The sequence below is a fragment of the Columba livia genome, chromosome 1 (genome assembly GCF_036013475.1).
Source record: "Columba livia isolate bColLiv1 breed racing homer chromosome 1, bColLiv1.pat.W.v2, whole genome shotgun sequence".
Classification (NCBI taxonomy): domain Eukaryota; kingdom Metazoa; phylum Chordata; class Aves; order Columbiformes; family Columbidae; genus Columba; species Columba livia.
This window is the reverse complement of record NC_088602.1, coordinates 86,577,389-86,592,770: the sequence shown is the minus strand read 5'-3', so window position 1 is coordinate 86,592,770 and position 15,382 is coordinate 86,577,389.

Here is a 15,382-nt window from a genome sequence, read left to right as displayed (position 1 = left end):
ATTCATCAGCACTCCACTGATCATGGCCTATAGGCAGAGGAGAATAACCAAAATCCTTTTCTACTAAGTTTTTTATCCAAAGGCCACAAATTTTATCACGATACAATTTTTAAAAGCTCCTAAAACCACCATACAATTCCAATTCTATAGATCTAATTGTTCGGACCAACTGATCATCTTGAATAAAGTTGAAATAGTTTTTCTTCAGTCACCAACCTCAGTTGCTTAAAGACTTAACACCAAAATGCTTTCAATTATAACATAAACTAAATAACCATGTAAGTACTGTCCTTAAGAATAGTTACAATCATATGCATTTAAAAGATCTGAGAGGCATATTGGGCTATGTCTACTGCAGAATACATTTAAATTAGAGCATAAAATCTTTAAGATAATACAGAATTTTATAGAGAGCAAGGTTAAAGACTATAAAAAAAAAAGGAAGTGGTACTTCTGAACTTTTAAGAATGTCTAAGAAGAGGTACATGTACCATGTATAAATGATATTTTGAGGATCCTGTAATTAGAAAATCCCACAGGTCAAAACAAAACAAACAAAAACCATAAACCAACCAACAAACAAACAAAAGCACCTCAACAATAGAAAGCTATATGTACTAACTGCAGCTATTCTGGTTATTTAATATCATTTATGGACAGAAAAAAAAAAAAAAAAAAAAGAAGAAACGTTTACCTTCATCAATCAAATACACAATCAGTGGATGAGAATACTCTTCAAATATGCAAAATGCTGTGGGAAATTCCATGCCATGATAAAAGGAAGAGCACCCAGTCAGGGATTCTGCAGCTTAGAAGCCTCTCTGTTTTATTGGTCATTTCTATGTTGGCAATAGTTGACCATGTAGTTCAATACATACTTATAGAGAGAAACTAATTACCCTTTATGTTCCATCTTCCTGCTCTCCCCATGAATTTTAAAGCAGAACACATTGATCCAGTTGGTGGAAAGGCTTCCAGCACAAACTCTTGCTGTCAGTCCATGCCCGAACAAGCAGTGGTATGGCATTTATTTTTCACTGCCTCTGGAAAGTGAAGCTGAAGAACTCAAGGATGCCTGTAACAAATGAACAAACCCATACAAACAGGAATTATACTTTACATATCAAATGCAAAATTAGGATTATCATCATTACTGCGGAATATGTAGATGGGAAGGTAGACATAGATGTTGAGTTGGATTTTGAAAAATTGGAAGCTGAGAGTCTTAAGAACTGCATTATATGTAGTATTCCTTGCTATTATTGAATCATGGATAATACAAATAATTATATCACTTTTTAAAAGTTTTTATATTTATGGTAACATAATTGTATATTGCAGCAACAGTACTTGTGACTAATAATAAAAAAAAATTATACCTGACAACACAAACCCAGAGCATTCAAAATATGCTACTCCATAAAGAGGTTACTAGTGGTAACAAGTCAGGTTCAGGAGTGTATGGTTTGACTGAGTGAACTCAGGCAACCACAGCTTGAAGGCTGTTGAATGAGAATAGGCAATTTTATCTGGGACTTCCAAAAGTACAGGCACAAGGTGATAATTTCGGTCTTGAAAGTCTAAGCATGGAATGATAACAGTGTCCCCAGGGTGATAAAAACAAATCACTAGAAGTTTATTGATCATTAAAGCTTACTACTGATCACTATGGGAATGCAATCTTGATAGATTGGTAGAACCAATTTAGGATACTAATTTAATGTGCATAGAATTGCACATGATAGACAGCATGGTAGAGGATGTCCCTATGTTATATACAAGATCATAATGAAAACAAGGAGCTGCTCAGACAACATCAGATACGGGTATGCAGAACAGATCACTGTTCAGATCTGCAGATATCCTGAACTATATACACGTGTACATGTATTTTTATTGCCATTAAAGGGAGATATCTCTCTGTGGTTTGTGTTTGACTCTGTGGCATACCACCCTTGAGGCTTGGTTATAATTTATATTCATAACATATACATAAACACATGCATACACATATATGTGCATGTACACCTAAACCATTATAGAGATATAAGAAATTATATAAAATATTTATATATATATGTATGTATAAACATGATTTTGCATTTATACACATATCCATGCATATAGATATATAGCTTACATGCCACAGGTTTCCAGACTAGTCTAGAGGGGAAAGGAGGGAAGGAGAATTAGAGGACAGTAATTGGTGTCATTGGCTATATCCCATTGGGCACACGAGTCTTCAAGGAAATTCTTTGTTGCCTCTCTCTGTTTCTCCTTTTCCCCAAATCTGTTTTTCCCTCTTTCTGGACTGAAATTTCTCTCAGTTCTTCTCAAGACCTGTAAAAAGGATGTAATATCTGTGTGAATGGTCTGGACAAAGTTCAAGCTTAGGCTGCAGCACACTTTGTACTTGTAATTTTCCCCAGCTGACTAGGGAAAGTCTGAGTTTTCTTCCTTATCGCAAAGTGTATTCTGGCTGCATAATCCTCACAGGTGTGATTCATCACTTTTTCGCAGCAGAGTCCAGTCTCGCCCGTCAGAATAAGGCATCCACGGGGCCATTCAGAGAGGGGAATGTGCAGCACAGCCTGTGAATGTTAAGTCAGGGACCAAGACTTCAAGGGTCTGGCTCTGCAAGCATTTGAAGTTCTGAGGTGCCAGAAGGATGCTGTCTCAAGATGAAACACACATCAGTTAGGCAACAAGAAGCACTCTTTCAGGGGGAAAGGATTAGACAGAACAGCAAGATTGTTATTCAGAAATGTTGACTGCATGGAGTCTTACAGGGGGATTAGGTGAAATAGTTATTACAGTCAGGAAAGCTGATACTACCAGCAGACATACTTAAGAAGACAGAGAAGGTGACTGTCTTGAAGAAGCACAGGAAGGGAGCAGTGAACAAGGTATATGAAACATCCGACATGCTACTATAGATGTAGCTTAGTCTTTGAGTTTTGTAACTGTGGAAGTATATTATTGCAAAAGCTGGGTCTAAAATAAAGTGTCAAGAAGGGCAATGGCTGTGGATATAAAATATTTATGACCCTGAAATGCTGGATTTTGGCCCTTTGTATGTTAGCAAGAAATTATGGTGAAGAAATCAACAAAGAATTTCAGATGCAATTGCCCTCTAGATCCTATGACCAGAAAAGTATGCAAAGAAAAAAAAAAAAAAAAGTTAACAACAGGATCAACAGGATGTGAGTCTTGCTCAGCAAGTTTCAAGAGCCAATTAGCAAGATTTCCATTTTATTTGGATGTAGTTTAATTAAATTATGCAACAAGAACAACCAGCTCTGGCCAAGAATTAATAGATCATTTCTACTCATTCTTTCAAAGTGTATTCAGGGTTATCCTCAGATGAATATGTAGCTATTGCAATGCAGTTTGAGTTACATAGCACTGCATGAATATTACCTTCTCATGCATAGCACATAAATCACATGAAATCACTGATAGCTCCACCTACAGTACTTAATGTTTTGCACTGGAAGTTAATTAAAGCAGTCCATTCAAAATGTTTAATTGTTTAAATATAAATTACATTTTGTGCAGTATAACAATTTTATTCCATATGTTCTTTCCTCTTCATTTTTACATAATTTTAGAAATATGCTGACACACTACTTTTCACATAGCATCTGCCTTAACTGCACTAGTGAAGTGGTCCTCAAATATTCGCTAAGCTAACTGTAGCTTGACAAAAGCAGAGATACGTCAGAATTGAAAGCTTTTACTGTATTTTACACACTAGTTCTTGTTGAAGAGAGCAATTTACATTACAGTTACTCAGCTGTCTAACAGTAAACTAGGGGAGTAAAGGAAGATGTGTCTGAAGATGTGTGTAAAGACTATGTATACATATATAAGGCAGGGACATTTAGAGTTGGAGAGAGATGGAGACAACAGATATCATCCTCTTTCCTATCCACACCAGAATGTTTTAATGATTTTTATTGGAATTTCACAACATATCTTTTAAAGAAAAATGGTAAAAACAAAGTTTTGTTTTCCAAAAACACATCTCCACATAAGCACTGCTGTTCAGGCTGAGCCATGAGGTGACCCACAGCAGCAGAGAGCTGCTCTGATTTCAGTGACTTGCCTTAGTTCTGGCAAGAGGGTGACTATTTCACAGTCCAGCTGCAATGGGCACTAATGAAGCAAGAAGCAAGAACACTGTTCAGCCTTAAGCTCAGAATCACTAGTAGAAACTTTGTGCCAGTCTGCAGGGGTTATGAAGTGGACTTTTAGATACAGACAGTGCTTTATTATAGCTCTAACATTACAAGACAGAGTTATCTTGTTGCTCTTTCCAAACTGACCTTTCTAGACATACAGAATGTGATTTCATCAGTCTTTCTGGGCTCACCTTAACCTTTCTAACAAGCACTTTTTCTGCTACCTGATGCCTGATATGAATTAGCAACATATACACCTGCACAAAGCTGGAGCATGGCCTGAAGACATTATAAATTTAATAATCAGCTTCTTTCAAATCACCCCATCACCTCTACCTGACGTGATCCCAAAAGTCATCTCTCTTTCAATTCATCCATCTCCCTTCATAGGCACATTCATTCCTGTTGATGTACAGAGAGAAGTAGTAAGCAGAAACTTATACTAAATGTAGACTTAGACATTCACTCTGGCAGAGATGGATGATCAGAGTTGCCACATGATTTTTTTTAAATTTTTTTTTTTTTTTTTTTGGGTGGCATTGGCCTGAGTAACCTCATTCCTCATTAAATGACTGCCATGGGGTAGCAATGGTTTCTGAGGTTTGATTAGACTTTAGGAAAGGGTTAGGGTTTTCGGTCGGGTTTGTCTTGCCTTTTTTTTTTTTTTTTGATCAGGAGATAATGTGCTAGGTTTAAATCTGTTGCTGAGGAGTTCACAGGTTTTAACATTTCAGCTTTTGAGCCTGGCCAGACTGTTGAATAAGTGGTACTGCATGATCAAGTCCAGAAATAGAAGTTAGAATTTATAATGCTTCCAAGGTAAGCACTAATTGCAAATGCTCAGACAGCTTCTCAGGCTGTCTGTACAGGTTGATGCTTAGAAAATGCTACCACTCTTGGTATATGGTATATGTCAACAAAGGGTAAGGAGACAGGCAGCATACAGTAGTCTTATAACAAGCAAGAAAATGTCAGTTCAGACTCTTTGGACAGATTTAACTACAGCTAATATTTTCAAGGGGAGACAAAGTTTGGTTAAAAGCTAAACCATTCTGGTGTAAATGGTATCAAAGATCAGATTGCCAGCCATATCCTTATTACAAGTATCAGAATTATACCACAGCTCATTATTTTCTTGAGGCCATCTGCAATTTGTGTTTGAAATATTTTTGCACAATTCAGAACAGCAACAACAACAAAACCCCATGAAAATTTATCTGTGGTTATACACATACTTACCCCTGCACAGTAATGCAGACTCAGGCACATTATTCCATATAAATAAAAATCCATAGAAAGCCTGAAATCCTGCAGTCTTTTGAAGTGTTTCATATACCATTCCAGCCTGGGTAACTGATCAACAATGAAGACACAGGAAAATAAGTCAGATGATGGCAAGAAAGCACACCAGCAGAAAACAGAAAAGTGTTGTTCTGGAACCTGGTTAATGTGAATCTTCCCAGTATCTCCCTCTGTAATTCAGAGAGCAATGTTGCATTGTACCCTGAGTGCCCCTTTAGAAGCTCAGCATGACAGTCTAATAGCAAAACACGAGTCAGTTCACAAAGGAGAAACTGGAGTACCAATCAGGCTTGGCAGAATTCCACCTATACTTATAATTCCAAAACACAAAAGCGTTATAGAGATCAAGCAGTCTGTTCCCAACAACCCAATGTTATGGAGACAAAGATGCCTTATTTACCACAGTAATTCCCAAAGTGAAATTTCTTAGTACCTCATCTCTCTCACAAATTGAAAGGTAATCTGTACTTCCTGAATTAAGATATTACCAAGTTCTTAACAAGCAAAACATGAGTTATGAAACAACAATAATTTAAATGACCATTGCATATGTCTTAGAGCACAGAATAAGGATCACTAGGATGTACAGCTGATGATAAAAATATCTTGTCATCTGGGTTACAGAGAGGTGGATGTATGTTTAAGAGATTTATTTTTAAATCAGTAACTACCACAAGGAAGTCCTGGAAGAAGTCAGGACAAGTTATGAGGAGGTAAATGTGAAACTAAGTGAATTTCAATAGTGTTTTCAAGTAGCACCAGACTTCTCCATTTCTTGCCTCTAATTAGACTAAATGGTTATCAACTCACATACGGGGAAAAAAGCGCTTTGGATTAAAAGTATATTTGCTGCAGAAAGGTCATAAGCATTTTCACCATTTTAAATACTTTTATGCAGATAGTTCTAAAGAACTTATTTTTTGCCTGTTATAATAAGGGAACATTTTTTTTATTGCCTTTTCTTCAGTAGTTGGAAATATTACACCACAATAGCTCTTTTACTGTAATAGGTTGTCCCAGCTAACACTGTGTAGTAGAAGGACTTATTCCATCAGAATATTTTTTGGACAAAACTAGCGAAAACAAATTACATCTAATTAAAAGAAAACAGAAAGCCCAGTTTTCACTTTGAAAATGTTACTATTTGTAAGCATTATTCTGGACTTGCAAAAAATCATTGTGACAGGAAATTAAAAAAAAGCTTGGGAGATACCATCAGAAATGTCTGCCTTCAAATCCAGTATTCCAGATAGTGAAATGGTTTGTGTTGGCGAAAGAGAAATTTTCTTCATGTGGGTAAAATTTTCATTATAGTTTTTAACATGATAAACGGGAATTTCTTGATAAAATATCATTCAAGAAGTTGTATTTACTCAGCTCATTTATAAATGAAAACAAATTACATTTTTAATGAAATTTAGTAATATAATACTGACATCTAAGAAGCATAATGGCATAGACACGATATTTCACCTCTAGGATCAGTCTCTGTCTGTCACAAAAACTTACACTGAAAGAAAATATATAACTTCAAAAATAGAGATGCCTTGCACAATATTTCTTGTGTGATATGGAAATGCCAGCCCACTGAACTCTGTGACAACAGAAATGTCAGGTGAGTTCTCCCTATGAAGCCTGAATTATGCAACAAAAATTCAGCACCTTAGAGAAAAAAAATCTATTTTATATAAGGCAGAATAAAACTGTACTGGACAAATTTCAGAAAACTAATAAGCCAGACTATTAAGACATTAGGCTGCTTAATAAGCATTGTCTTTCTCAATCCTCTTCTGTTATAAGCAGTTGTTGCCAAAATGGGATTCACTTTCAGATGTTTCTGGTTATGCTCAGCATTATGTTCCCTGTTAACTCACAGTGCTCTGATGTGAAATGATGCTCTCTGCAGGAGTTCTCAGTTTTTCCAAACCACAGCTCTGTGGTATTTTTCTGCCTTTTTAATACTGTAATTTTGCTTTATTTAAAAATGAATGCTATGTGTACTGATCTTGAACAGGGTGTCAAGGACTGCTTTTTTCAAAAAAGCGTTCTTCTGCAATTTAAGATTTGGCTGTGTGCTCAGAATGTTTTGCTAAGTAGATATGGAATAAAATAGACAACAATAAAGTTTGATTTGCACTGCAAACAGTGCAATATGTTTTACTTTAAAGAGCTGCATTCCACTACACAATGCTGGGTGCTTTCTTGCAGACATACAATACAGTGTATGTAAAGGATGTGGCCTGAGGAGCCTCTTTTCCACTCCTTTACCCATGAGGGGTGGAAATGGTGAAATAACAACACATGTACTTTTCATAGTTTTAAAAGTGATGGAGTTCCATCTCTTCTATAGCTTCATCTTGTCTGAGAAATGAAGCATTGTCAGGCTCTGGCAGTAACATCAGGACTTGTGGCTTGAACAACCTTTCCTGTTCATCACTGAAGAGGCTTTGGAATGAAGTGGAATACTCCAGTGTAAAACGACTGTAGGACTGCCAGCTTACACGGAAAATGAACAGCTCATTTGGGTTTTCACGTTCATTAGTTTGGTTCAGGAGTTCGATTCCATTGGAAGCTCGGTGTTAGTCTGGCCTTTTGCTGTCCTGCCATTTTGCAGTTGGCCTTTGGGCCTTTCTGCCTTTTGCTTTTTTTCTCTCTCACAGGGATCAGCTGTTAGAGAGCAGAGTGTTCTCTTCTCCTGGACTGGCTGTTTCAGGGCAACTGGAGTTTTGCGAGGAACTGCATGGAAGAGATTTAGTTTTATTTTATTATTATTTGTTTAATTTATTTATTTATTTCTTATTAAAACATGTTTTTCTCAACCCACAAGTTTCTCCCTTCTCTTTCAGTTCTCTCCTCTATCTCACCTGGGGGTGGGTGGAGTGAGTGAGCGATTATCATGGTCTTAGTTGCTAGCTGGGATTAAACCACAACAGACACTTAGCCTTCCTAAAATCCCTGATATCATGGAAATACTTTATTTATTTATTTATCTATCTATCTATCTATCTATCTTAATTTTGAGCATCTCTTGATGTGTTTTGTGTCAATGGAAGTGTCTATAGTGAAGGACAAAGGGATGCATCCCAAATTCTTTGTCTTGGAGCCTGTATTAACCACTACCCATCCCACCTTTACACAGGATTTAAAGCCAGCCTAGTAGACAGAAAAGAGTGTTTCCAAGAGGTTATCTGGACTGAAAAATCTGGGACTGTGAGATGAGTACAAATTGCCTTCTCCATAGTGAAGACATGAATATCTATGAATACAAATCAAAGGTAGTAGAATGAAGTCCCTGATGGTCCAGACATGCAGAGTACATTGATTTTATTGGGACCTTTGTACATGAAAGTTCTGATTTTGGGAAATAACAAGCACTCACAACTCAATGTGAAGCCAATAAGGGTTGTGAATGCTCAGCTGACATTTCAGGCTATTCGTCTGAGCTGCTCAGCACTGTAAGGTGAATACGTGACCCTGAAAGTCTGTGCACTAATGTGACTTCATTGATTTAAAAGGAACTGCTATGAGCAAGACAAATAGGATTTGTCCCTTAGTTCTTAGTTTCACACTGTCGACAGTAAAATATTCTGCAAAACTAATCTTTGTAACACATCTGTCTTTCTGATCCTCTAATCTTGCCCTTTCTGGTTTTCAGTCAACAGAAGAAACATCACAGTTACTCTTTCTTATGTCTTTTTGATACTTAGATTCTGCTTCATTTCCATCAAGTACATGTAAAGACAGAATGAACATTAAAAATTTCCTTCAACTGGTGTTTGACCATCACAGTTTTCCTGAACTAACTGATTCCATTGACTGTTAAAAACAGTCTCCTAAAATGGAAAAATGCTGGCTCTGTAGATGGAAACCCCAAGAAATGTTATATTTTCCAATGGTAAAATGTAATTCAGGAGTAGCTTTAGTGACATAAAGCTCACTTTAGCAGATGGGTTGGACTAGATCATCTCCAGAGGTCCCTTCCAACCCTAACCATTCTGTAGTTCTGTGAAATGCAGCACCAGTGAAGCACTCTAGAACCTAAATGTTTTGCAATATTGGAACTTTGATATCTTTGAGGATGTATAGGATTTTTTTAAAATGGTAATTTTTGCCTAAAAATAGTATTTTTAAAAGATCTGCTGAAGAGTTAAATACATTTCATCAATTTTAAATACAGATCTTATAGATTATATTCTTTCAATTCACCAGTGCAATTAAGTTGGCAGTAAATGTTTCCAAGAGCTATTATGTAATGGCAGTTTCTCATATATACCCAGTGAATTTAATTGACATATATTTCCACTGAAATGACTGACAATATCAATTGCTATGCCTTACACATATGCCACAGTGATTAGAAAATTAACATCATTATGTTATTTCTAGTGACACTCTGACTACCTCAAAAAGGTTATATATGGATCTCTTTTGCTTTCCATGGGAGTGTTCTGAAGTTTTAGAAATTAATAGAAATAGCATGCATATTTGTCAATTTTTCTAGCATTTATGTTATCCTTAGATATGACCAAGACAGGCTGCAATTTAAAAGCAGATTTAAAAAGTATTTATTTCTGAAGGGCAGTGCAATGAAAACCAACTAATATTATATCCAGCTAGTGCAATCTGGCAACATCATGATCCCTCGCTGGTTGGAAACTGCCTGTTTTGAAAACAAAACAAAAGAAAACACACACACACACACAAACACAATGAAAAAAACAACAAAAAATAAACACCTCCCTCTCCCCCACAAAAAAACCCCAAACAAACCAAAAAGCCCCACCAACCACAACAACAAACCAATAAGCTAAAATACATAACAATAATTAGGAAAGCTGTCTATAGGCCAAGTCCAGTTTCCATTGCCTTTAACAAGTTTTGAAATAAAATCATCTGACAAGAAGGAGTCTTTAGCATTAAGGATTTGGAGAAAAATATCTTGAATAGGTGATGTATACTCTGTGAATTAAGAGTGCACCTGTACAATCAAAATTTTGTGTGTACATTTTTAAGATTTAATAGATATTGTATTATGTAATTGGAGTTTATCTTTATTTACAGTAACAGTAGGGAGAGTGCCAAAGTATGGTAAATTATGTGCTTTACAGGTCTGTTGGATTATATATGTGAAGGTATGGAAGTGAAATTAATTTCTCCGATCTGGGGGTTGTGGTTACAACTTCTCAAAAATCCTTCCCTAAAACTTGCAAATGCCTTGTGTTACTGGGAATAAACTGTAAAGCAGATTAACTGACTAACAGGTGCAAATCCTTCTCTGTTATGCCACTGTGACATGGGCTTTCAAGACTCTTGGGGTACAGGTTATTCTCTACTGCCCTGCCATGTGCCACAGAGCTTTCCATGCTTATGCTCACTTGACCTTTACAGAAACTTATCTTAGCAGGTATCAAAATTGCTCACAAGGACAGGTGGAAAAACATCTTATCTTTAAACACCCAGCCAAATGCATCTTCATGGCTACATCTTTACTAACATACTAAAATTTTGTTCTTCAAAGCACTGAGTCATCCTGTCACTATATAATTAAGCTCTCCTAACTTCCGAAATAGGGCATTCACATCAAAATGTCTACTGACAAAACATTCTTTGATGATGCACTGACTCCTAGAAAGCACCTGCGATTTGTTTCAGAGGCTTCTGCATGGCATACACTAAAACCACACTGGGACACTTTCAACATGTTAACAGTACAAAGAATCAGATTCCAGGCCTGGGAACTTTCCCTGGCATTTTTAAATGTACAAGTCTGGGCACTATTCCTAAGAGCATGGAGTATCCTATATTTCAAGGTTTTACCAAGGTTAAAATAAAATAATTGAAAACAAAGACCACACTTGCAGCACAACAGACGAATAAAGAGACTATTTGCAAGATCAGCTTGGATTTTTTCCACCTGTGCAATTCAGCTGAGAGACCAAATCTCTGTTCAGGGTACTTCTAGCTGAGGACTCTGCTGTGGTTCTGCAATATTCTATTAACATAGGGAAATCTTAGTCCCATTATGGTCCAAATCCATCCATGTGATCAATCAAATTCAATAACCTCTTTTCCACATTAATTATTATTTATTTATACAAGCAACCTGATTAGTCCTTCCTGATACTGCACCTTTGCCCTGTTCTGGTTTGGAGGTGCCGTTTCTCTTCAAAAGGACTCCAATAGTTCAAATAATAATCTTCCTTCTTAGCAAAGCCATATCAGGTTATTTATTGTGAAGCAAAATGTCCCACTGGAGCAGAAGATGACCAAGTCTCACAGCAAATATTTCTTTTATGCTTCAAAACAAACACATTTTCACTATCTTGCAAAAAAAAAAAAAAGCTGTAAAAACTGTAGCTGGAATTACAGCATGTAGTTAATTGCTGAATCATTTGAAATCCAGCATAACCAATAATTCTGAAGTAGTATGTAGCTAAAGAGCTGATGTACCACAACATGAGCTCGTGAGAAGTTGTCACAGAATGACTTCCCCAGCACAAAAGAAGACGACATTTCTGCAAAGCCATTCTAGTAACTCATCAGCAAGAAAAAGTTGTAAGTAATCTCAATATTGTCGTCTACATCAGGGATTAAATGTCACATAGTAAGATTTTATTGACTCATTTTCTGCTAACTCTGCTTAAAGGGATGACTTTCTGGGCAAGATTGAATGGAGGGTTACTAGCAGATTTCTCAGTCTCTTAGGATTCTAACCACAGCATTTATCTTTCATAAAAAGTACTTACATAAAGTAATAGCCACAGGCAAGTTTTCTTTGTGCGCAAAATCTGATTTTTATTGTTACACTCTTGCTGGAAATGACCCTGTTCTTGGAAAGAATTATCAAATCTAAGGGAATGTTTTCTTTGCTTTACAATACTTTTCATTTTTTTTTCCCTATAAAGCTGTTTATCCTTGTGTCTTTACACTGTTGAAGAAGAGTTATTGCTCAAGATTTACTTTAACTCTTAGCAATGATAGCCTCAACATTAAAATCTTTCTAGAAGCTTTGAACTTCTTTCAGTTGTAATGCTGTATAAATGTGTCCAAGGTTGTCTAACCTTCAACCTTTTGGTTACATGTTACCTGCTGAGCACCTGAGGTCTCTGACTTCTGAGGTGCATTTATGGATCAACAGGCACTCAGACTCTGACCTCAAAAATACTGAGAAGTTAAATTCCACTAATAAAGTTAAATGCTGAAGCATTTTCAGGGATAAGGACATAGGTACTATTGTTGGTTTCAGAAAAATCTCACTTACAGATTACTGAACTGGTATGCACTTATTGTGAACTTTCTCAAGTACCGAGTAAGCAGGCTTTGAATGCTCTTTTAGGAAGACTGTCACAGTGTAGGGATAACCAACTTTGTTGTCTATAGCTGGCTAATTAGCACGAATAGTCTGTATTTGACATAGATAAGCAGCACTTTCATAGTCTGTGGACAAAAGTTAACTTCTCTAAGAGTTAATGCAAGGTATTTAAGCTAAGACTCCGGTTGAAAATAACTCCGTAAAGGAGATAATCTCTACTAGCTGTGGAGTGAATCAGGGCAAAATGTCCTATTCACATTATGAATAGTTCCCTGAATCATTGTTATGCTTTTGCATTTTTTATGGTAATATTCAATTACTGAATAAATGAATTTCAGAAAGAAAAAAGTATTTAAAGACATAGATTTATTTCATGCTGAATAAAACACTGTACCTAACAATATGTTTGCAACTTCAATTTGTCACGATAATATGTCATCATGTAACTATCAGTCAAGTCTTAAGATCAGAACCATAAAAACAGGAATTGATGATATTGACATTGTTTAGCATTGGATGAGATAATCTTGTTGTTGATGTACACAGAGCAGCAGATCTGTGAGGATAAAAGTAATTTGGATGCAATATTTAACTATGTCTTAATTCCACTATAGTAGGCACTTTGCTACCCACAAAATAACTATTTTCCTTTGAATGTCGTGTAGAGTCCAGTCTTGAAGATCTCAAAGGGGATTATTAGCTTGGACTGACACCTCATTGGATATGTTTAAAAGGCTTCAGTCTGTCTCAGAGACAGTGCAGACTTGCATTTCTTTAATGTGAGGATGAAGCATATTAGGTTCTCCTTTACAAACCTCTATCTAGACAGAACCATAGAAGATCAGTGATTCCATGACATCTGTAAATTTTAAGGGCAACATTTGCAATTATGTATGTGGGATAGAAAAACACAGAGGAACCCAGGTTTTGTAAGATTATCTTCTTGTACTCGAAACTTACTAAGGTAGCAACCTAATTTTACCCAAGCTGAAAGCATTTGACACCCTGCAATTGATAAAGACCAGAACTAGTTTGCAGATGAAGCAATTAATTTCAGTTCACGACGACTTATTTAATTTTGTGAGCCCATGCTGTTTCACTGTCATCACTTCTGGCACAGCATGAGAAAGGTCTCGCCTAGATGCAGAAGCAGAAAATACAGAAATCCCTACTGTAAACTGAATTAGATATGTGACTATAATCATTAATTTTTGTCTTTTTTTCCTCAAGCACAAAGACTAACCCTGGCTGACTCTGTGGAAACCATGAATAACCACAGAAAAAGTTGAAAGCTTCTGGTTCTAGTAATGTACTAAGTCTCTTTTTCTTCATGAGGAAAAACACTGAATTACAGTTCTCATAAAAAAAATAAATAAAGGAAATATTATCATATTTTGAGGTATTCTGGTGCAATGCAAAACGGTCAAACTCTCACTAGGGGTCATTTCAATTTAAAATTTTAATATTTGTTAGTGGATATTCCATTTTTGAAGTATAGCAGATCAGCCACACAATGTCAGTATCATAACAGATCAATACATATCATTTGGAAAGTGGAATGTTTCATACACATGTGTATTATCAGTAAAGCTGACTCAGTTGGAAGAGTTACTTGATAATTTCAGCTTGTACCATCACACCTCAAATAATAACTATCTGAAGAAGAAAGCTCACAAAGATCAGACTGGAGACCAGTCTACTACCTAGAAATTACTGCTACCTAGAAACCTAAAAATGTGAAATATTTTTCATAGAATAATAGAATACCCCTAATAATATCCCTAAGCTGGAAAGGACCCATGATGATCACCATGCCCAACTCCTGACACCATACAGGACAAACTAAAATTTAAACCCTGTATAAAAGAGTGTTTTCCAAATGCTTCTTGAACACTGTCAAGCATTGGGATATGACCACTTCCTTAGGGAGTCTATTCCAGTGCTTGACCATGCTGTCAGTGAAGAACTTATCCTGCTGCAGATTTAAGTCATTCCATCATGTCCTATCTCTGGACACAAGTGAGGGAAAAGATCAGCACCTCTCTCTCTCCACTCCACATCATGAAGAAGCTGTAGAAAGCCATGTGGTCACCCATCACTGTCCTCTTCTCTAAGCTGAACAAACCTAATATTCTCAGTTTTTTCTGCTAAGTCATGTCCTCTAGCTCTTTCACTATTATTGTTTTACTTCTTTGGACACATATATTTTTATATCCTTCTTATATTGTGGAGCTCAAAATTTCACACAGTACTCAAGGTGAGGTTCCACCAATGATGAATATAGTGAGACAATCACTTCTTTCAGCTGGTTAGCTATACTGTGCTTACTGCACCTCAGGATATGCCTGGCTCTTTTGGACACTAGGGCACATTGTTGACTCATACTGAGCTTACAATCAACCAAAACCCCCATATCCCTTTCTGCAGGGCTGCACCCCAGCCTCTTGTCCTCCAGTCTTGCAGTACATTCAATATTACACAACCTCATATGTAGAATCTGGCATTTATTCTTGTTAAATTCCATGTGCTTGGTGATGGCCCTGAACTCTCATCTATCAAAATCTCTCTGTAAGGACTCTCTACC